Source organism: Bombus affinis, chromosome 4, assembly GCF_024516045.1.
Source record: "Bombus affinis isolate iyBomAffi1 chromosome 4, iyBomAffi1.2, whole genome shotgun sequence".
In the NCBI taxonomy this organism is placed as follows: Eukaryota; Metazoa; Arthropoda; class Insecta; order Hymenoptera; family Apidae; genus Bombus; species Bombus affinis.
This window is the reverse complement of record NC_066347.1, coordinates 4,496,806-4,521,177: the sequence shown is the minus strand read 5'-3', so window position 1 is coordinate 4,521,177 and position 24,372 is coordinate 4,496,806. Positions and strand designations below refer to the sequence as shown.

General features: G+C 43.2%; 1 long non-coding RNA gene across 1 annotated transcript; it reads right to left on the bottom strand.

The window, feature by feature from the left end:
- Positions 1 to 18,502: 18,502 nt before the first annotated feature.
- On the bottom strand, positions 18,503 to 22,393 carry LOC126915757 (uncharacterized). Its single transcript, XR_007710319.1, has 3 exons — positions 22,015 to 22,393; positions 19,826 to 21,560; positions 18,503 to 19,553 (listed from the first exon to the last, which is right to left on the bottom strand). It is a non-coding gene; the product is annotated as an uncharacterized LOC126915757 (long non-coding RNA).
- Positions 22,394 to 24,372: the final 1,979 nt, after the last annotated feature.

Here is a 24,372-nt window from a genome sequence, read left to right as displayed (position 1 = left end):
CCGGAGAAGTATCTGTATTATCTTTGAGAAATTTGGATAATTTAGTCGAAAACAGTGATCATGGTTGTTTGGTCGTAATTATCGATACTATACGTCATTCGTAATGCATACTTATCACTCGCAAATCTTTCATCATAAATAACGATCAAATAATCTTCTTCACATTCGCGGAACACTAACAGGATTCACAAAACATCAGACATCCTGAAACAAGACCTCCACGACTCTACAGACATTTTTCCACGCAATACGGTAGGAACGATTATAAAACAATCATACGACCAAGTAAAAAAAGAAAATGCCGGTTAATCGAGATTTTTTGAAGATCCCGTATTTTCCATCAAGTACGACTGTTCCCGACGCCTGTTGACAGGGCCGCGGCAGGAAAGCAATTGGTCGACCGATCTATTTAACATCGTGGCCAATTATCCTTCCAGCCAAGCGGATCAGGTCGATCTCTCGAGATCGCTGTGTAAATACGATGCCGAACGAGGCCGCATAAAAAGCGGACCACGAGCGATGCGCATCTGGCCCCTACGATATACCAACACATCAGCGTCGCCTCTATCTGAAAGGATGGATTACGATCGCGTGATTGCTGGTGCGCCGAGTGGCGCCCATATAATTACCCCCTTTTCTATGCTCCATCGGGCTGGCCCCTGGTACCCAATGCCAGGCCCTATTCAGCCAGGGTGTTCCAATAAAGAAAACAATGGGGGCTTTCCTTGTGGGACACGGGCAGGGAGAGGGATCGGTTCATATTCTTCTCGGTGCCGATTCACCGTGTCTACAATGCGCTCACCGCAGGTCACGCTCCGTTCGGTTCCTCTCTACTCTCTGTGCACGCTCGACGGCATAATAAATCATTTCGCGGAACCGCTCAACCGGAAACGAATTTTGTACGCTCCGTTCGTGCCTGTCATCGACGGCAACGATCGCTGGAGACGTCGATCGTCGATGACCACGTTCGATCGCGTGACTCGCGCCGTGGTTAAAATCAAATTTAGCCAACGTCCCGACGATTTACGCAATTTGTAAATATATAAATTTGCGAAGAGATCGAACGACTTTTTTTTTTGATAAACCGATCTGATTGTACCAGTATTGTGAATTGTGCTAATGTTGAGATTTTTAATTTGAATATTTCAGGATTTCCGTAAGTTATTCGTCTACATTTATTATAAAAGTGAAACATTATCTGAGTCGTGAAGAACTCGGATCGACTAACTATATGAATTGAAAAGCAAGAAAAAGTTATGAGGTCGTAAATATTATCTCCTGCGTTTACTTTAGCATATGCTACTGTTTGTATCATCTTCGTGCAATCAATAAACTTATGTAAGTAAGACATTTGTTTCTTGAGAATTGGACATTAATCGTGTACTTATGTAATGAAGTCGAGTGGTTGACAGAAAAAAAGAGTCGATCAGTTTGGCTTCTAAATGATCATTTTTAAATGTAGACTCAAGATTGCAAATTAACGTATGTTATGTATGTAGTTGGTAATTAAAATAGTTTACGCAATTTAATATCTTATCACTCAGAAATTACTCATAAAAAACTGAAATGTCATAATTTAATTTCCCACAAATGGCAGCTAACGTGATAATAATAAAGCGGCAGCTGTAACATATTTTTTACTGTTTTGCAAAAAATAACTTATACCAAGAGTTGCTATTCGAAATAGTCTTTTATAAACACGCACTCGTATATTAATATGTATGTATTTCTCGACATTCCTACATTTTCGGATAACTGTGTGAAATTTAATTTTTAAAACTGATTCGTGCCAAATGTTGACTTAGGACCGAATGAGTGTTTAAGCAGCAATTAACGGCGAACGATACTTTGTTCGACGATTAGTAAAATACTACAATGTTCGATTCGAGTGCATTGTGGCGACATCGATATCTATTGGAAAGTTAATAATAATCGTGATTCCAAGATCGGTAGTCGAATGATGTCTGAAATGCAGGTATCTCATAATACAATGCTAATTACGAAATATGGATCCCTGTATACTAAAACGTTTATGCAATCTGCAAGTTTACTTCACGCGGGACAACAGTCGCGTTACGTGACCAAGGAGGTTAGGTTATGCTCAAAACTTTTAACGAAACAGTGATATTCGCTTATATTGACAAGAAAAATAAATATCCGTACAAAAATCGTCGTTTCAAACGATTATTTTAAATAAATACCATGAAATTTGTATTTTTCTTGTTGAAATACCGCAGTACTATGAAGAAAAATGTGTTCTTTGAAGTTTTATAAAATGTATAAACAGACTCAACAATCGATCTTTGATCATCAAAAACATTTATATCCCTTTCGATAGAAAGACGAGTATCATATACTCCATGTTCTACCGAATATTATTTATGCTGTAACCAAATGACATACCTTCACTACATAAAGAAAAGGATCTCGGAACTTCTTAGAAAATCCTGCCAAAATCAGCCAGTATCCATTTAACGGTATCAAACAACAATAGCAGGCAACCGAAAAACTCGGAAACCGTATTCTCGACAACACGAGTAGTTGAGAGAATTTCGTGATTCTTTCATCGAGTACCGATGGAACTTTCCGGAAAGATCGAGTTTCCGCAGCGACCTCCTTAGTGGCACGAGCGGGTTGGTAGCGCATACACGAACTCTCAGATGTGTCGTCGTCGAATTCGGTCAGGAAATGCCGGGCGAACTTGGACGATTTCGCGGAGTCGACGAGACCGTGTGTGGATTACGTGACGCCTTCAGAATGAAAATCTCGCCCAGTTCTCTCTCGGTTCCCCATCGGGTTTGAGTTCAGTAGACTCGTTTCAAAATATAGGACGAACTCTATACGCGACATCGGAACTAGCGGCGTCGCTCGTAGCGCCCTCATGCTCGAGATGCTGGCTCGCAGCTGACGCGTTCGAAAAGCTGAGATATTCGAAAGTCATTTACCCCTTTGTCGCGGCAACTTTCCTCCCGATAAATCTTCCTCGCGAAGAAGAAGAGGGTACGAAAGTTTACTTGTATGTATGTGCACGTATGTGTGTGTGTATGTGTATGTAAGCATGAAGTGTTTGACTGCATGTGTGAATTCACGCGTACGTGGCCAACCGAGCGAAGAAGGATCTCGCGAAGCATCTTTTATCCAGCGTGGAAAAGATATGGTGAGTAAGAGGGGGGGAATAAAATATTCGAGACGAAGCCATGGCAGTCAAAAGTAGCAAGGAGAAGCTAAACCGAAGGACCCCTCGTGACGAAAGCGGGGCGCGTTCGATCGTAAAAACTCCTCGACGACACTTTGATTTCCCTTTTGTCGTGTCCGCGCCGTTGGAGGCCTTTGGAAAGGTTTTAGAGGCCGCGGTTCTATCCACTGAAAGGCAATTGCCTGTTGGATAGCGCACTGCGACGCAGTCAAAGGCGGCCAGATGAATTTTTGACGGGAAAATAGTGGATACGAATTCACGGAGTCGACGTATACACAGAGGGGGTCGGGTACGGAACACGACGCTTTCTAATAATACGCGCGCCCCCGTGTCTCGCTTCGACGTGTGCCGCGCACCAAGATACCGGGAAAAGAGGAAAAAAAACGGAATACCCTTGTCGTCGAGGGAGAAAAAAGAAGAAAGTGGTGGAGGTAGGATCGTGTGGGCAAATATGTTCTATACTCTATACTTTATACCGTGGTAGATACGCACATGCATATATATATACGTATACATACATCCGACTTACGTATTTACCTTGACGCAAGACGTCTGGCAGTGAAGAAAACGAGAACAAGGGTCGCCTTTAATGACCGATGCCGATCGATGGTTTAGTTTTACAAATATAACGCGGTTTCGTTATGAGTAGGGATAGATTGAACAGACGACGGTGGCGGTGGCGGTGGCGGCGTCGTCGTCCATGGTAAAACCGACCAAGCGATTAAAACAGCGATGGATACCGGCGGTCCGAGAGCGTCCCGAGGGTTAATTAAAACCTCTCTAATTATTTATAAACAGTCATTTCTTTTTCCCGCGCGATAATAAACGTGTAATGCTCACAGCGACACTGGATTGGTCGACTGGCCGGGACACTTGCCCGTGATTGGTTGAGCCACCGACAGCCGTTCGAGTCCGCGCGGACTCGATAGCTCCGTTTTCGTCGCACTCATCGCGCCGAATGGTCCTTGACTCCCTCTCCGTGTCATTCCTTTATACCGTCCTTCTCGCACACGTTGATTCTCGCGTTCTCTCACTTGCTCGTTCGCGCGTCGCCACTCTCGACGGGTTTCTCTCTCGGTCGCACTCAGGAGCTCGGTCTACCAGTGCGTAATCTGTAAATCCTCGACCGTGGAGAGAACGTAGAAGTCCGGTAAGTTGCTCGAACGGAATCCTCGTCCTCTTACTTCTCCCCTTCCCCTCCCGCTGAGTTCCTCCTTCTACGGGCTCTTCAGTTCTCCTCATACCCTTCGTGCTTATCCTTCGTCTCCATCGTCGCTCCCCTCTTCATCTTTCGTGTCTCTTTCCGTCACTCTCCATTTTGTCTTCTCTTACCGACTCCTTTTCCCCAAGTTGCTCTCCTATATACGCGTATCTCTCTATCCGTGCTCTCTCGGCGCACTCGTTCCGTCTCCTTCGTTTTTCCTTGCCCAGGTTCTCTACCACTGGTTTCCATTCCAAGTCGGTGCCCACTCGAAGAAGGAAGCGAGGGGATTTCTTTCAGCGCCGATAAAAGCCTCGCCTCGCTGCCCAATATTGATTCGCGCTCTAATCTGCGGAGAGATCCTTCGCCATCCCCTCCATCCGTTTCTCTCACGTCCTCTTACTCTTTCACCCGTTCTTCCTCTCTTTTACTCTCTTTACACGCCGCTACTACCACCCTTCCCGTCGTTCCTTTTGCCCACCTCAGCCGCCGACGTCTCTTACGACGTCGACAAAATAAACCGCCGATACCCCCGTGGTATAAGTAATAACTCCGGTCAAAGCAAAGGGAAGACGATATCGGGAAGACGGCATCTGGCAAAAGGACGTGTGCAAAGCCACTTCCGGAGAAATACAACGCCGTAATTCCGCGCTTATGGATACAGCTCGATAGCGGCCGAAGCGCCATCCAATATAAACGACGAATCCGCCGATTACCCGGTCGGTATTTCAATTAGTGAACCGTCGCGTCACCCTTGTATTTTATTCAAACGACCAACCAACGTCTTTTAACCGTAAATTAAGAAGGAAATGAAAAAAAAAGAGATTTCGCGTATGATCGAAACGATTTCTTCTTTTACCGTGAACACCATTTTGATTGTTTATCTGAGTTTTTCTCCCGATGATGCTCGCTGGCCGTATTTCTTTCTGTAGTTATTTTTTCTTCTCGTGCTACTGTACACAAGACCGCGTGTCATTTCAGCGCGACTCGAATAACTTCCTTTGAAGCGCTGGCATCGACGAAAAGTAACTGGCGCTGGAAAAGCGGATTAATGTTTATATTATCGTAACTCGTTCTATTGCTCGATGTTTATCGAAACCACGCTACTTTCCTGGCTCCGTAAAGGTTACACACCGAAGCGATTCCGCGCGTTTTCCACTGGACTTAGCACAATGCCGCGCAAACAGGCGCTCGCGCCTGCTTTTAGAGCCCAGCGGTCGCGATACAGAGAAAGCGGCAACCGAGCGAGCCAACGAAACAAATTGCGCGGTCCGATTGAATAATCCACGAGGATCGTGTTCTTCTGTGGCAGGTTAGTTCTTCGTAACTCAGCCGGTAATACAAGTTTAAGGAAACGCCTCGGCCAGGACTTCTCAAAGAAGTCTGCGGAAAGCGCAAAGGAGAAATTGGAAGGCGTTGGATGAAAATAGTAGGAAGGAAGGAAGGAAGGAAGGAAGGAAGGAAAGAAAGAAAGAACGAGGAGAAAATGGAAAAGGATCGTGCTCGCGAGCAATGAAAAATAATGGGGCGGCACCACCCCCGTCGTTTCCTCTTATACTTCATGAAGTAGAAAAAGGAGAAGCTCGCGCTGCCGCCCTTTAATCTTCGCTTTAAGCCACCAACCGTTTCGCGAGTTTAGCGCGAAATGAAAAATTCATTTCCATCGAGGCGACACGACTTTCTCCCGCTCGTCTCTCTTTCTCTTTCTTTTTCTCCTCGTCCTCTTTCGCTTACTGTTCAGCATTCCACCGTTTTTCCGACCGTTTCTTAACGTCCCGCCGCCCGTGGAATTCATTACGAAAATGTCTGCACGCCGCACATCCGATTACAGAAATGACGCATGCGAGAGAATGCTCTTGTAACAAGGTTTATAGAGGAACGCAGCGGACGAGCGGTTTGTCTTTATCAGGTCTCCGGGTATCTTAATCGATTCTACCGCAATCTGTTATGGCGAATCGTCCTATTTTTTTTATGTCAATTCCATTCGACGCATGTGGATAGTGTTATTACGCTCGTTTGATTAGAGGGATCTCGCTCGTAGGAGTCAGTCGTGGGAGAATCCACGTTTACTCAGTTTGATTCGACCGAGGATTAAGTGGAGTGAAAATTAACCGAAACTAATGGAACTGGATTTAAATGTTTTCCTACCAAAGAACTATATGTGTATTGTTTCGGTATCTTTGCAATGGAAATTTAGATTGAGTATATATATAAAAATTAGAAACAGTAACGGGCAAATGTTGGTTGCTCGTGTTTACATTGCTGCAGTAACAAAAAATGTGCAAATAAATAATACGAAGCACAAACAGGAAGCGTAACTAAACAAAACGTATAATTTATTGTATATGTATTTCGGATTTCGGTTCATGTTTTCCAGATATGTATTTGTAAATATCCATTTTTCCCCAACAAGACTTTATTTGCCAAAATATCATTAGTATTTGAACATTTGAAATTTGAACTATTTTTGAACCACTTCGATATATTTCACGATATATGCATGATACCAAGTCATCGCTTAAATTGTTACAAAATCAACAATTCTTAACTAGAACTGGAAACAAACGCGATGAGTAACACGTCGCGTCGTCAATTAGCATAACTCCAGAAAAAAGCACACTCGTCTCACAAAACGATTAGAAGAAAAAATCGCAAATACATAACAACACCGATCTTTCCTTTCTACCCGCCGCTTTATTCCTCCACAAAAAGGCTGAAAAACGGAGAACGAAACGGAACAAACACCGGTTGATTGCATCGTTTTTCCACGATCCGGGACAGCTTTCAAGACGCTCATTCCGGCACGGGGCGTTAATTCGTATCTCGTTCCGCATCTTTCCGCGCGGACACGCGGTGTTTACGCGTGCGGGCGCGCGAGACCTATTAATTTCGCATCTTGTCTTTTTTCCCCAGGCTGTGACTTTTCCGCTCGAGTTTGCCGTAGCCGTAAGTGGCCGTATTAATTATTTCCTCGTTCCTGCCCCCGTGATCCGCTCTCATCATGCTCTCATATTCATCCCCTATCAGCGGGTTCGCGTCACCCTCCGGCGATTACAGCGTTGCCTTCGTGCTGCAATTTATCAGGTGGTGCTGGATTACTATATTTTCCTGCGCGATGAGTGCCACCGCGCCGTATCCTGGCGCAACTCTCGCTGCACACATTGCGATTTGCATGCGAACTGGCGCCGTTATGCGCCAGATAACGAGCTTGCTGCAGTGAGCTGCGAGCATACGCAAGCATTAATACTCGGCCGCGATACCGTGCGTGTAAACCGATTCGTGTCGACTTTTGCACGGAGAGGAAAGTTTAACACGTAGGTGGTCTCGTCTGTGTACACAAACACTATACGCATACTCTCTCTCTCTTTCTCTCTCTCTCTCTCCTTCTCTTTTCGTCGCGTTCTACCTTCTTGGACTTTATCCTTCTTCGTTACGCGTTACGTTCTCTAGTAGTTGGCTTGATCTCTTGCGTGCACGTTTATGGCACGTCGGTGTAACATCGTTAAATCGATCGAACCGTCCACTCTTATCGCTCGATCTCGTTAATAACCTTCTTTCTCTTCCCTTAATTACCGCCGCGGCACGAGAAAGGAGTAACGCGAGCGCACGCGAGCGAAAACGAACCATGGAATCTCAGCCGGCCCGTGCTCCAACGCGTTTCTCACGATCATGGCGAATCAGACCGGACTAGATTGTCCGATCGATGCTACTGACGATTATCGGCAAACTTTCGATCGTATCGTTCCGACTCGATTCATCGATAATGTGGCTCAAAGAAAGGAGATAAAAGGACCGGTGAAATCAGACGTAATGAGCTTTCAACATCGCGGTTATACCTCTTCTCACAGTTACGTACGAAGCGTGTGTATTGTGTTTCTGAATTGATGTTCTGTTCTCGACTCATTGATGGATAGACTGTATTTCAAGATATATTGTATTTCCAACTGAAACGTTCTTTTATCAGACCCCACATATTATCAAATTTTTGTAGTCGTATGAAACTTACACACTACTAAATAATATGAAATTTAATATATCTACGTAGACGTAATTAATTAATAAATGCTGTAATAAATACGATGGAGAGCAAATACCTTTTGTAGCTGTAAGGTTAACCAGTTTTAACATTTCGTAGAATTTGCTATAAAAAATTTAATAGAAAATGAACACTTTAATTTTTAGTAAGAACAACGATCGAATAAAATCGATAAAAAGTACCGACAAGTGTGGCTTAAAATATCTCGTACATAAGACACGTGTAACAAGGCACCTAAAATTTCATCTTTATCGGCGACCCTTACCACCGAACAAGAATGTACGATCAGATTGTTGGATCGTGCTCTACGATCTCGATGTTCTTTTCGATGTGTTGTTACTATCTTGCGGTTTGTTCAGATGATGACGTAGAGTTTTTTATTTGTTTTGTTCGCAGACGTACGGTTTCGGGACTCTCTGGGATACGATACCCCGTATATTCAGCTCTTTCTTTGTTCCTTTGGATGCCTGCGATCTTGCAGTTGCTATTTCTTTTATAGGTGCTATGGTTCATGGTTATGTTGCGCTTTTAAATTTCTTTGAATTTTTATGTCCTTGTAGTATGCTATTTAGAAAATCAGGTTTCGGATCGACCATCTTCAAACATCGTTTATGTATCGCATTTTATTGCAGAGAACACTACAAAAAGCCATACTGTAAACGTATTCAAACATTCCACGAGTCATAGTACGTACTTGCACTAAAGATTAATTACAATTATCTGGCGACAGTTCTACTTATACTACAGTTCCAAATATGAATCATTAGGCAAATAGATCTGCTTTTATTTCGTATCGAATCTGGTTTAATAAATTCTCCCGTACAACGAGATTTCCTCTAGCGTTCGTATATCTATTCATTCTATCGCTTACATTAGTCTTTCAATTCAACTTATCAAGAGCGTTCTCGTTATCAGGAAGCCAGCTCGAGTGGAAAAACGAACAGCTCGAGTACGACAAGCCAGCGAGTGCTAATGAAAGAAGCATAATACGCGTGCGAATATTCGTGCTGGTTTGGCTGGGAATCCGAGAGGCTCGATGGAAAAGAAGGATGGTGGCCGATGTTCGCGCTGATTGATGAACTCCAAACAAATAGGACGAAACGTTATGCAGAACGTAGTCCGTGTACATCGTAGATCGTTATCGATTACGAAAGATTAATAGCTCGACGAAGTGTTGCACGGGTTTTAACGAGTTCCTGATAAAAAGTTGGCAGGCCGGTCTAGCGGCTTCTGATTCCATGGCACGAAACCGATCGATCCCCAACGAAAATCTCCCTCTGTGCCTCGTGTGCGGTTAATATAAGAAACTCTAACGAGCGTGTAAGAAACGTGAAATAATTAGTACCGGTTTCAACCGAACCTCCCTTCCTTTTCCACTCTGTCGGTCAATTTCTTCCTTTCCGTTTCTCTTTCTCTCTCTCTCTCTCTCTCTCTCTCTCTCTCTCTCTCTCTCTCTCTCTCCCTCGCGCTCTCATATAGACCTCTCATCTTCCGTTCTTACTCGTGTTGCCTTATGCAGATGCGAACGGAACGTATTAACGTCAGGTACGTACAAACTTGCCCTCGCCATCGGTACCTTCGCACGTGCATATGGCTTTAATGGATGTACTACATAACCGCAGAAGCGGGGGTATCGATGCCTCGCGTGGTAACTACGTCGCTCTTCCTCTTCCACTGTCCTGCTCCCTTCGTTCTATCCTCGTCTAGTCTTGTAATCTCTGAACGATTCTCGAACACATGGAATAGATACATTATGCAAAGTAATTTTTTTGTCATCCCAGCGTGGGATGTTGCTAAATCACGTCTAAAAGCGAAATCTTTCGCCAACGGTTGAAATTCATCGATAAACCGTAATTATAATGCTCCCTTTAACAGACGATTACATCGTTATTACGACGAAGCGGACAAGCATCGGCCGGCTACCGGCGCCGAGTGATTTCAACCTCCGCCTGTTACGGATAGCCTCGCGGAAGGATAATTACCGATGAAATAAACTAGGTGTAATTCGAGTGATTCTGGTTTAAGTAGCAGGCCCGTGAGCTGGAAAATAGATCGCTCTGGGCGTGGGCTAAGCTCACCCCTCGATCTGCTCGTAATCGATGCACGAATAATTGGGAAACGAGAGGGAGTCCTTATCGGCCGGGCTTGAGAAATTAGATTCGCTTCTCGGAAGGACTAGCAGCGTTTTCTTCTGCGTTTATGAGCGGCTATGTTAATGATAGTGTGGGATTATATTCATTAAGAAAATTGTATTGTAATTCGGGATATAATCCGTTCATGGCGATCGATCGAGCTTGTAGTACAACCTATTTAACCACTAACCGTCTATACATATATGCAGTTGTGTTTCAATGCCGACGTTTCGAGTTGAGAATATCGCTGTAGCGTTTAACCTGAATATCTTTCGAACCATCCAAGGTCCTGGCTATTACAAAGAAATGCCATTTTGTCCCATTTTTCCTTTTTCTTTTTTCATACAATATAACCTTTCTGACAATTCCTGAAATAGAATTGTAAAGAAAGCAAAAGATATTTTTTTTTTTTTTTTTATTTAGTAGAATATTTACAATCAATTCTCGTTGAGAATTTTCAGTAACTTAGTTTGGCGTGATACAATGACATGGATTATAATAGTTTTATATTGTTGATTCTAGTAGGACTAATGGTTTAATCTAGTGGGTATTTTCTTTTTAGTCTGCGGATCTGGTCCGTCGTGTCCAGTAGTTGGGTGACTAGTGGGTTGTGGTGGTTGTTGACTCTTGTGCTATATCTGCTTCTGAACTTGTGTATTTCATCTTTGACTGTAGGTATCTTGAGGTCTCGGTGGATTGTTTCGTTGGTAACATACCAGGGTGCATTTAATAGGGATCTTAGCGTTTTCGATTGGAAGCGTTGGAGTATCTCAATGTTGGAATTACTTGCTGTTCCCCATAGTTGGATTCCGTAGGTCCAGACAGGTTTTATTACGGCCTTGTAGAGGGTTATTTTGTTCTGTATGTTTAGTTTGGAGCGTCGGCCCGTGAGCCAATAGAATTTTCTTAGTTTTTCCTTTAGTTGCTTTGTTTTTTCGGAGATATGTTTTTCCCAAGTTAGCCTCCTGTCCAGGGTCATGCCCAGGTATCTTACGGAGTCCTTGCTTGGGATTATTGCGTTGTTAATGGTGACCTGGGGGCAGGTTTGTTTTCGGAGCGTGAAGGTTACATGGGAGGATTTTTTTTCGTTTATTTTAAAACCCCATTTTTGGAACCACTTTTCCATGGAGTCGAGACTTCGCTGGAGAGTGGATGAGGCAATTGCCGGGTCTGCGTGGGTAGCTAATAGTGCTGTGTCGTCGGCAAATGTTGCTATTGCTACCTCGTTTGATATGGGTAAGTCGGCAGTGTAGATGGAGAATAGTAGGGGTCCGAGGACACTACCTTGCGGTATGCCGGATTTTATTGGGAATGTTGCGGAAGTGGCGCCTAGACATTTAACTATGAATTGTCTGTTGGTTAGGTAGGATTTTAAGATGGAGTAGTATGGGTGGGGTAGGATTTTTTTAAGCTTGTAGAGTAGCCCTTCATGCCATACTTTATCAAATGCCTGTTGGATGTCTAGGAATACGGCTGAGCAGTATTTTTTCTTTTCGAGGGTTTGGCTGATTATGTGGGTTATGCGGTGGATTTGCTCTACTGTTGAGTGTTGTTTTCGGAAGCCGAATTGGTGATCTGGGAGAGTCTTCAATTCTTCTAGGAGTGGAAGGAGACGATTCGTGAGCATCCTCTCGAATAGTTTAGACAGGGTAGGTAAGAGACTGATTGGGCGATAGGAGCTGGTTTCATATATTGGTTTACCGGGTTTGGGGATGAGGGTGATTAGTGAGATTTTCCACGCCTTAGGAAAGTGTTCAAGGCGGAGGATGGCGTTAAAGATTGATGCGATGAGTGCAATCCCTTTTATGGGAAGTTCCTTGATTGCTTTATTTCCTATTTGGTCGTGACCTGCTGCTTTCTTGGGGTTTAGGCGACTGATTGCTTCTATGATCTCTGCAGAAGTGAAGGGTTGAATAGGAGGGGACATTTGGAAGGGAGTGTGCAGGTATTCGGTGACGTCCGCTGCGGCTATGGAGGAATGGGGTTGGAATACTTCAGTCAAATGTTTGGCAAATAGGTTGGCTTTTTCTATAGGGCTACGCGCCCATCCACCCTGCGGGCGGCGGATTGGAGGTATTATTTGTGGGGGGCGCGTGAGTTTCCTGGAGGCTTTCCATAGTGAGTAGTTTGAGTCGGCTGTGGGGGACAGGCTGGCGAGATATTTGTGAAAACGGTCATTATTGTAGTTCTTTATGGTTTTGGATAGTTTTCTAGTTGCGTTGTTTAGTTTGCGTTTGTCCTCCGGTGTTCTATGGGTCTGCCATATCCTTCTTAGTCTACGTTTTTCTGCTATTTTTTTTAGTATGTACTGGGGGTATTCGTGGTTGCTGGTGGACGTTTTTGCCGGTGTGGAGACGCGGATAGCGTTTATTATGCTCGCATTTAGGTATTCCGTGGCTGCTTCGATTTCATCATTGGTTTTTAGTGAGGTTGAGGCTGAAGTTGTGTGGGTAAAGACTTCTCTAAAGAGCTGCCAGTTGGTGTGTTGGTTATGAATGGAGCCATTAGGTGTATTCTCGATGATAGTTGAACTGACTGTTACTATCACGGGGGAATGATCAGAGGAGAGATCAGCCGAGGAATTGATTTGGACGTGTCTTGACGAGATATTTTTGGTTATGAAGAAATCAAGGAGATCGGGTATTTTGTTTGTGTCGGTGGGCCAGTGTGTGGGTTCGTACGTGGTAAGGTAGTTGAGGTTGTTGGTTAGTATGCTGTTGAGGAGGTTTTTGCCTCTTACTGTGACCAGTCTGCTGCCCCATTGGGTGTGTTTAGCGTTGTAGTCTCCTCCGGCTATGAATTTGCTGCCCAGGGTGTCCAGGAAGTGGTCAAAGTCTTCTTTGGCGATGGAGTGTCTGGGAGGGCAGTATACAGCTGAGGTGGTGATTGTACCATGACAGTCTTCTATTGCTACGTTTGTTGCTTGGAGGTAGTCTTTCTGGAATGGTTGGAGTTCGTAGTGCTTGATGTTTGACTTGATTATGATTCCGGTGCCGCCGTGAGCCTTTCCGCTGGGGTGTTGGGTGTGGTAGAAGTTGTAGCCGTGTATTTTGAGGTAGTTTTTGTCGGTGAAGTGGGTTTCGGATATGAGCATCACATCGATTTGCTGTTGTTTTAAGAATAGTTCTAGTTCGGCTTTGTGCTGAGCTAGACCGTTGGCGTTCCACAGAGCTATTCGCATTGGTTTTATTTTGCTTCTGTGCTTATGAATTTGTCCATGAAGCGTGTGAGTAGTGACAGCAAGTTGTTAATTTGCTCAGTTTGCTTCTCGATAAGTTTTTCGAGTCTGGTAAAGTTGTCAGTGCTTGGTGGGGTGGGAATTCTATTTTCTGTGTGTACACTGTGTGTTTTCGAGTTGTACACGTTTCCTTGCGTTGCCTGCGCATAGGATACTGTTGGTGTGGTGAGTTTTTGGGGTTTAGGTTCATGTATGTTTATGTCCTTGGGTCTCAGTTTTGGATACTTTATATTATGTAGCGATTTGTAGGCTGAGCATCCTTTGTAGTTCGCAGGATGCTCTCCTTGACAGTGGATACACTTGGCGGAGGTTTCCGGGGATTTAGTGCATTGGTCAGTGGGGTGGTTACCTGCACATTTTACGCACCGGAAGTTGTGATTGCAGTACTTCTGCGTGTGACCGTACCTTTGACACCTCTTGCATTGTATTATTTCTTTCTTTACAAGAGGTGGCTCGAACTTAACTATGGAGTTCATCAGCCGATTGATATTGTAGATTTCTTTATTGTTTGTTTTTTGTTTTAGGTCTATAAAAAATAAGGATAGTGGGTTTTTTGTGATTCTATGCCTAATGTTACTGATGTTAGTTACTTCGTGGCCGTGATTTGACAGTTCGCATTTTAGTTCGTCTAGATCGACTGAGTGATGGATATTGCGCAGCACCACTCGAAATGGTCTTTCTTGTTTGAGCTGGTATGTGTGGAATTTGGCGTTTAACGTTTTTAATAGCTTGGTTAACTTTCTATAGGCGTCTGGGTGGGACGGCAGTATTTTCACTTGGTTGTTGTTAATCTTTAGCTTGTAGTCTTCTTTGCTGATGTCTTTTTCGATAGTTTTAATCATTGACTGTATGTCGATTACGTCGTTAATGAATATCGGTGGGGGAGGGGGAATTCTTTGAGTATGGAGATTATTTACCTCTTCGGTTGTAATCATGGAGTCTTCCGTGGACTCCAGAATTGAGAATCTATTGTAGGTAGTCACTTGGCTGGCTGATGGTTTGGTTTGAATCTTGTTTACATTTGTCTTGGTCGGTTCGAGCTTTCGTTTTTTCGTGTGGTGGTCATTTACCAGGATAGTTGCGTTGCCCTCTTGCCACGGAGGAGGAAACATGGCGGTGTTATAATTTTGCTCCGGGGAGCCTATTGGAAATGATAGAGCCATCATCGAGCTAGTTAGTTCAGTGTGAAAGAACTAGTCGAGAGGCTGTTAACCCCTGGCTAGGTTAGTTGGATTTGCTTTCGTCAGCTGGGCGTCACGTGGAGTTTTGTGAACTTCACAGGGCACTGGACACACGTCTGCACGTCTCGGCACTCAGCAGCAACTGCAAAAGATATGAAACCAAGAATCCGCACAAATCGTTAGGATTTATGTATTTAGGAAAGCTAGTTGATGCGTGTAGTACGAAGGTTTTCCTAATTCACAATACAGTACAGTACAGAAAAGGGCTTAATTTATAATACCTTCGAGTGTCTTGGCTTTCTCTTCCTAAAACCCAATGTGACAAAAACCAGGCGACCATCCGAGACGTTGGAAACTTTCTAGTTTCTTTCATATTTTTTTAAAAAGGAATTGCAAATTTTAATATATGGATAGTATACATATGAATTTGTTTGAACAAATATTACTCCAATGCAATTTGTAATACCTATTAGTAAAATTAACAAAATTATAGTAATAACAATATAGTAAAAAAAAAAATAGGAAATAGTAAACAGTAATAAAATAATATAGTAGATAATTACATAGTAGTAAAATTAACGTTAGTAAACCATGTTAACGACAACTAACTAAATAACAACAGCAACTTAGTAACTAAGGCTAAACAATCGCAAACAACTTCAATCACTCATTGCACAGAAAGAAGTAAAACTCTAGTTCGGAACCTCACTATGGAACGTTGGTTTTATCTTTCGCTAATTTTTCAATTTAATCAATTTACATCATCAAAAGTCCAATTGTTCAAAGGCAAATTTGCCCATCTCAAGATTTCAAAATTATTTTTATTATTATTATTATTATTATTATTATTTAATTTGTATTTTACAATTTGTCCAGCTGGACATTTGGTAAATTTTTCTAACTTAATTGCTAAATAACACGTGGATGGCTACCCTCTGCGGAATATCATCCTCGAGTGAGATTTCAAAATGAATTTCAAAACACAATATCCCTAACGTCAATGGCTCTGCTATTTCTCAATTTATAGAATGGATCAATGGCTTCTGAAGAATTTATATACATATATACGGACACCTAAGAACCAGCAATTTCGATTCTTATATCACAAAGACCTCCGTACGGGAAAGGATCTGGTTGTTGATAAAATATATACGCGCTCAGTGTTTGTTCGGTGCCGCGATCGGTCGCAGTTGTACGCATGGAAGGAACGTTTGGAGAATCCAGTGATTCGCTCTGGAAACTCGAGAAGAGTCCGTTATCCTCTTGGCTCATTGTCGAGTTTAACCCTGCTCTTTCTTCCAGCTCAACCTGAAAACAGCCTCTAAACTCTAAACACGGGGGCGTGTGTACGATCTGGCATCGAATTTCGATTCTGTTGGTCGATTGCGTATACGCTCGAGCACTCGAACTCGGTGGTTCGAGTTTCTCGAGGACCTTTCGTTATTTACTGTCATCCGATTCGGCTACTCCCTGGAACCGTTCTCGAGCAGCAAGGGCGATCGTTCGAACACGGTCGGATGAAAGAAGAAAGCAAAGAAGAGAAAAACAGGGACGTCCCGTGGAAAACTCGAAAAGCTCCTTGACCAGGCTACCCGTCGATGGAAAATTAAATCAGACCCGGCTGGACAAAGAGACTCGAATTTGCGGAGATCGAGGAACAAACCGAATGCGCATAGGCACTTACATTCCCTTATGCTTGGTTCGTAAGCTTATCTCGTGTGCAGATTTTCGTTTTCACTGTTTCAACGCAAGTTGTTGCTTCGATGTAACGTCGATGTAACGTCGATGTAACAACAATTTTCATAACTTTCCCAGTAACGAATCAGTTTTTTTTTGGAGTGAAGCTAAACAAGATGATTTATATTAAATTGGACAATTTTTATGGTACTCAAATTATTCGATTCGAAAAGTGATTGAATTTTTTAAATATACACGGTTTAAGACTTAAGCTTTGCAAATAACATCGTGGCGTTAATTTATAGCTTTTACGAGAAATCATCTGGTTTGCTATTTCGCCCGGAAACAACGCTCTAAACATCTCCATATCCCACCGCAACACAGCGAAGAACCCTCCTAAAAAGATATACATGGATGTAAAATCGTTTCCGCTTGAATAACATCGCAGAAGGAAGGAAAGTGCGGGAAGCTTGGTAGTCCGTGTTCTCTTAGGATTCAATCGGCGTGCACGTCGAACGAAATAATCATATCCCGGTTAGATTTCAATGCGCTTATCCCTCCTTCGTTCTCTCGCTCCGCTGTTCTACCGTTCGGCCAGCAAAAGGAGCACCTCTTATCCCTGTCACCGCGAGAGGCAGAGAGGCATTACTCGCGTAATAGCGATCTGAAAAGCGAGTACACTCGTTGCCGGTTTACCAGGTTTCCTAACAGTAATTTATCGGCTCCCATAGCGGCGCGTGATGTACGAGCAGGACCACTCTTTCCTTCCTCGGCCAGATCGAAGATAAACGGCGTATTGTCTCGGTGCACGGCGGACTAGGAGAATCGCTGGCCACGTTGCTGCTCGTTGAAGGAGGCGAACGATCGTTCTTGCGGGCGCACCCTGTATGCAGATATCGAAGGTAGGTGTGTTGAGGCCATTATGCCCGCTCGAAAGACTTCTACCTCGCCAGTGTATGCGTGTACCGTGTGTATGCCTATATGCCATTCCGCACACAATCTACTCGGCTCCGTTATTATTCTACCGTCGCGGCCACCGCCATTTACTACGGAAGACAAAGATGGCGCGTGAGGTCTTCGTCATCGGTAAGAAAGAAAAAAACGACGAAAGAGAGACGAAAAGAGGGACGGCAGGGTGGCCAGAGGGGGTTGCCATTGTCGCGAGGAGAACGGAAATTTTACGATCGTTATCGGATCCTCCCGTGCTCGAAACTTTCGAAACTGAGTAGTCACCGTTTCGTCGTGCCCGATAAAGCGTTAAGTAGTTAGCGTGGTACCGTAGCTGGTGAGCAAGCGAGAAGCAACCGGCCATCGTTCTACCGATACGTTCTATCTATTCCGGTGACGACAAGTCGAAGTAACTAGCCGCGTTTTTATAACGCGCTTATCTCTTCGCGGACTCTGACACGCGTACTCCTTTACCTTTGCACTGGTATCGTTTTGTCATGGTATATTTCCGTCGTTAATTCCCCCATTTCTTTGTAGTTTCTTCGCTTCGTTCGGTGCATTCATATTGTTGAACGTTAACCTTCCAGACTTGACACCGACAGACAGCACCGGCTCATCAATTTTCTGCACTCATAAATTTGTTTTCATATCTGCGCGCTATATACGAGGACGTAAATTTTCGAATGTTATGTATAGAATGGCAATCATCGAGCGCATTCTCCTTGGACACAAATTTATTACAAATGGAAAGAGATTATTATTGTTTACGTTATTGTATGTATCTTTTAGATAAGTAATTTGAACGTACGTACGTGTCTAACTGGTGGACGTTAAGGCTAATCGCGTGTTTATGAAAAGAGTTCATATAACATGGGAATATTTATTCGCAGGTATGTTAATTCTGTCTTTTAATTGAATTAAAAAATAGTGGAACAGGTATATGGTATTCGGAGGTTAAGAGGTTAAAGGATTGACAGTTTAACGTAGGAGCACGTCAATTGGTATTTTACACGAAATAATTATATTACGATACATAAACACGGGATACAAATATTTCGAATAACAAACCCTTTAATATATCCTTAAATTTTCATGTCAATATCTTGATTAATTTAAAAGATATAATTTCAACAAAATCATTGTTTACGATAAAAGCGTTCTATCGATAAAGTATTAATCGCTTCGGGCAAAGCAATTATTATTTACATAACAAATTACCTATGATTATTCTATATGTAGTTACCTACTCCATGATATGTAATAATTATCTATAATAATTTAAAATTATGGAAGAAAATTATTCAAATATTCATATGATAAGATTAAACGCCGATTACTTATCAACAAAGTTGAAACGTATGTACTTTGATCGGTAATAATTGCATGTTTACTTCTTTGAAAAACTATTTCAATGCGTATTCGTATTTTCGTTTTGCGACGTATAATAAGTTGTCGATAATAAGTTGCGCGACTGTTTTTCACACGATTTATACACCTCACGCGATCTTCCCTCGTTTCAGCGTAATTTTCCGCTAGCTATCTCGAGCCGACTCTGATCGTCATTACTCCGAAATTTATCACGCAGCACGGCGTAAACAGGTTCGAAAGCGGGATCAATCGTGAGAATAGGAGAATCCAACCACCCTCGTCGGCAACGAACGAGGGGACGACGGATATTCTCTCCGGGATCGCGTAAATCCGATTACGTGGAAAGCAGCAGCCGCGTTATAAATTCCCGATGAAAGTCGACTTTAGGGAAAATACCGACCCTTTCCATCCTGTGTTATCCTGCTCTCTCGTTGGAAGATCGACGGAAGAATCGCCAACGTTACCACCGCCGCCATTGGCCAGCCGCGCCACCGTAGAATTTATTTATTTGCTTAACGCGCCTTTTATGAACCGGTAGCGGCTGGTGCGGCCGTCCTTCCTGTTCGTTTGACCGGTCTGTGAATGAAAAACGAGATGAACGGGGGAAATGAAAAGAGGGAAAAGTACACGTGTGTATGTATGTGTGTACTTGTGTGTGTGTGTGTGAGAGAGAGAGAAGGTGTGAAGAGGGTGGAAAAAGAGATGGCGATCGTATTCGTGCAGAGGGATCTGTTACGACGAAAGAAGAGAGACAGAGAAAAAGGAAATGAGTAAAAAGGTAAGGTTGAACAATAAGAGGAAGAATGAGAGGGCTCGAAAGAAAAAGGACGATAAATTAGTGGGCTTACACGCTCGGCAGCTTCCATTAGGCTAACGTAGCGAAGTATTATTAAGTCACCGACCGTCTTCGATAGTTACGGACGACCTCCTGCGCTCGTGGATAATAATAACACTGTCGATCCGAGGCTGCGACGCACACTGGGATAATAATAACACAATAGACCGTACGATGGGAAACCGAGGAAAAAAGCAGGGAGAATAGGCCCACGGGGATGATAGCCGTGACAAGTCGAGGGAAGGAACAAAGTCGGGACTCTACCGAGCTTGTTTGCCAATTAAACGTCACGACACAGAGGCCATTGAAAAATCGGACAAGACAGGGGACTTTGGTCTTGGGGATATCTTTGGCGTGTTAACGGAACTGCGATTTGTTTTCGCGTTTCTAATTATTTTTACTTTCTTGCTGTTGATGGTTTTCATCGATACGGGTTGAGACGTTGCGCGTATACAACGGTAATCAAATTGTTACGATCACTTTGAAATTATTATTTGAAATTTTAATAATAGTGGAAGAGGAAATATTCAAAATGAAACGTAACAAAAGATATTGTTATGTTTTTAGTATCCTATATGGATTTCAAAATTCTAGGCAAGATTGTTTGAAATTGTAAAGCAGAATTTGTAATTCTTTTATGTAATTAGAATAATTTGATTATTTGCTGTACGTATTCTATGCTGAGTGGAATTTTATAATATTTGACACCCTCGAGGATATCCAGTTTCTTTTACAAAGAAAAGATATTAATCTTAATATCTTTTTTATTATTATTTAATTTATATTTTACAATTTGTCCAGCTGGACATTTGGTAAATTTTAATTGCTAAATAACATGTGGATGGCTATCTCAGCGGGATACCATCATTAATCGTAATATGCAAATAAATTTTTACTGTGCTGATAAAATAAAATAACATCGGCAGATTCTCGATTATAAAATGTTAATGCACGCAATATCGCATCCGCATAATATTCGCGAAGTTATACACCAAACCATTACTATGTTTAGCGTTTATTTGTAATTGTACATCAAGAGGAAAGCGAAATGATATTGTTTCCACTTGGCAAAAATTGATAATTCAAAGTCGATTTCTCTCCAAACGTACGTTTCGAACGACATAAAACACCATGCGGTCGATCTTAAAATACTGCGACATTGTTCTCGCCACTTTCACCATGATGAATGTCATCCTGACCACCCTGCTAGTGCCAGCGTGAGGTCGGCTCTTAATAGAGCCAATAAACAAAACTGTTCTCCGACTCTCCAGCCCACCGCTTGTCACTACACACTGCTACACACATATACAACACGAATCTTCAGTACTGAAAGTCATGACTAACCCATTACAAAATGTTTCTTTCAACGTCTATGCAGAATACGTCAACGCAAATCCACGAAAACGTTTCACGCTGCAGCCACTGCTTTCTTTCTTTCTTGTCACGAGTTCCACCGCAATCGCCATTACAATCTTACGTGTGTTAATTACCACACTCGTTCGCTTGCCGCGAAACGAATTTCCTTCAGACTTCGGTGTGGATGGCCAAGAAATCTCCAGTGGTTTTCCCCACTCATTCTCGTTAAATACTCGTCTCACTATCGTTAAACTATGACTCCAGCGTACTTTGTCACGTAGGAATTTCCCGTGTGTGTCAGCGTTAGAATTTTATCGAGAAGTATGAGCCTTTAGTATTTTGCTTTATACGACTGAAGTATTCGCATGACATAATGGGTCATATCGGTGATCCTGTGAATAAAATAACGAAATCAGTTGCTTCTTAATATCGGAAGAAAATTAGTCATCAAACGATTAATAAATAAATGTACGCATAATATCGGATCATAAAAAGATTACTAAATTCCCCAATAAATAAAATCGATTATTGAAAATAAATTCAATAAAATCCGAAGCTAATACAAAATATTATCGTATCAAACTGAACAAAATCTATAAAGCTTCATTAATTTCATTTCGCTATAAAAACAAAATTTGATAAATACCGATACCTCGCTACAGGTCAAATCGAATGTACAAAATAAACCTGATAAAATTCCATATTTTGTAGAGGCGGCGTAACTGTCTCCAAATATCATAATTCTGGCGAGTGCTGTTGCAACGCGAAAGACTTCTAATGACGACAAGAGACAATAGCACTGGGCGGGTCAATTTTCGCCGCAAGCTCGCAAGTCATCCGGCGTACCTCATCGTGTAATTCAGTCCACACCGGTGTAACGTACGGGAAATGTCCGCGGGACAAAATCCACTCGCCTGCACCGTCTCTAAATTCAAAAGGAACGCGAAGCGTGGTATTCTTCTCACGATTCGAGGGATCTAACGGGGACACGATTTGTATGGCGAGTAACGTAACTCATGGAACTTATTACGCGCGCGCCTAATGATACGCTGGATACCAAAGAGTATTGTCGGGGACGGCGAGCTGTCCGCCGTGTGTAATTGGCCAGAAATGCTTTCCATGGTATTCAAATAGTCGTAAATGGATACGTAGCTCGAGAGATTAACGAATATATTATGCTCGCGAGGAAATCGTCGAGTCGAACAATTTCCTTTGGAAAACTTGACTGGAGCCGTGGCTGGTAATTCTTGTCGATTACGATTCGGCCCGGAGGTAACCGGAGGCAAATTATTACGCGTCGCCGAAATTAACTCAAAGCATTGACAACGTATGCACGTTGGGAACGCAGGGTGGCACGTATTAACATAATACACGTGCGACAGTTCTACGGCGTGCTGTGCAAACTCCGACAGAGCTCAGTGTTTTTTGTATTTCTGTGTAATGAGTCGATCGGTTGAACGTAAAAACTGAAAATTAAAAAAATAGAAAGAAAGAACCCGCCGTGATATTCCATCGTTAATTTCCCCTCTCTTTTTCCTCACATTTTTTTTTTCTTTTTTTTTTATTTATTCCCAACACGGCTTTCAACACGGGTATCATCGCTTCTCCCGTGATCGACGTCGCGGTCCGCGACCGCGTTGCTCGCATGCAAAAACCATCGGTGCCTAGTCCGCTACGAACTTTTAATTATGCATGCATGCGCGTCTGCGCGCAACCATGCGTTATAATACGGAATCGCGAGCGGGACGAGAACGAGAGGGTCTTTGTGCAACAGAGATGCCATAATTTAACGAGAAACCGGCCGATCGATAAACGATCGTCGGGGCACGATGTGTCTGCATGCTTCGAGATTTTCGTGTCGTAATACGAACGGGCCGGCCCTGTACACAGTTAGTACAACGAGCCACGGCCTGCTGCAAATGAGTAATTATTCGGCACGCACGCTCGATCGCGTTAATCGCGCTGCTCCGCTTACCGCCCGCGGCTCGTGGCTCATGGCTTATAATCTTTCGCGCTCTCACGTTATATCTACGCGCGGCCGGTACCCTGCCTCGCTGATCATTCGCCAAGTATCTATCACGGTGGCACGATAGAGCCGGAACGGATCGAAGGAAAAGCGGATTACGATCTCTCGCGATGAAGTCCGCCTCGTTTACCGAGATACTCTAATCCGCGAGATACGTCGAAGCCAGCAAGCCAGCTGGAACAAATCGGCTTCGCGGTATTCAGATACGCGCAATAATAATGCATAACCTGCAATAGCTGTGAACCGCGTTCGTAAAATCAATCGATGATTCGGGCAATGATTATAACGCTGTTGGCCGAGATGTCCCATGTATATCATAGGCGATGTAACGCGGTAGTCGCGTTAGCTAAGTGTTGTGGTTTGAGAATCGAACAACAGTATTGGGATTTGAAAGGAAACGCGAATTTATGGAGATTCTTTGAATGTGTAGAATCTCAGGTTCAATCATATTCTAAAGATTTGCTTTTGAAATTAGAGATAGCTAGCTGACTGACGCAGCGTTCAGCTAAGGCTTGGCGTTTGTTCTATTTCTCAAGTCCATCATTTTATTAACGAAACTAAAAGAACAGAGTCGATCGTATCGTCTATTCCTACATCGTAAACACGAACCTAACCCCTGGTTTAGAATTCATCTACGATGTACGACAAGAAATTTAGATGAACTCACCGATTTCACACGTGTACTTGAGTTCAGCATAAGGGAATCAAGGAGACTCGCAAAAACACGCAACCGGACCGCTGCGAATCGCAACATGGTTGCCTACCAAGTCGCTGAAGGTAGAGATAATAGCGAAGCGTAGTTCCGAGGGCCGGGCTATTAAGACAGTCATAAAACAATCGGGAACTACGAGGGTTGAAATGTAACAGCTATCTAACACCAACGAGGATCCTCCGCGTTTCTGAGATTTTACACGCCGCTCATTCACTTTAATGCACTCGGTCCTTATAAAGCGAAAGGCGCGTAGGCGGCAAGACGAAGACAAACGAACTGCCACACGAGGGGAAGAGGATATCGCCTATCACGGGGATGCGCGTTGCGGCGGCGTAGAAACGAGCAAAGCGACAAGAGCATTTACGTCTGTACGCGCAATTGCATGAGGTGCAACACGTGGCGATGTAGAGAGAGAGTGAGAGAGAGAGAGAGAGAGAGAGAGAGAGAGACGGAGAAAGAAAGAGAA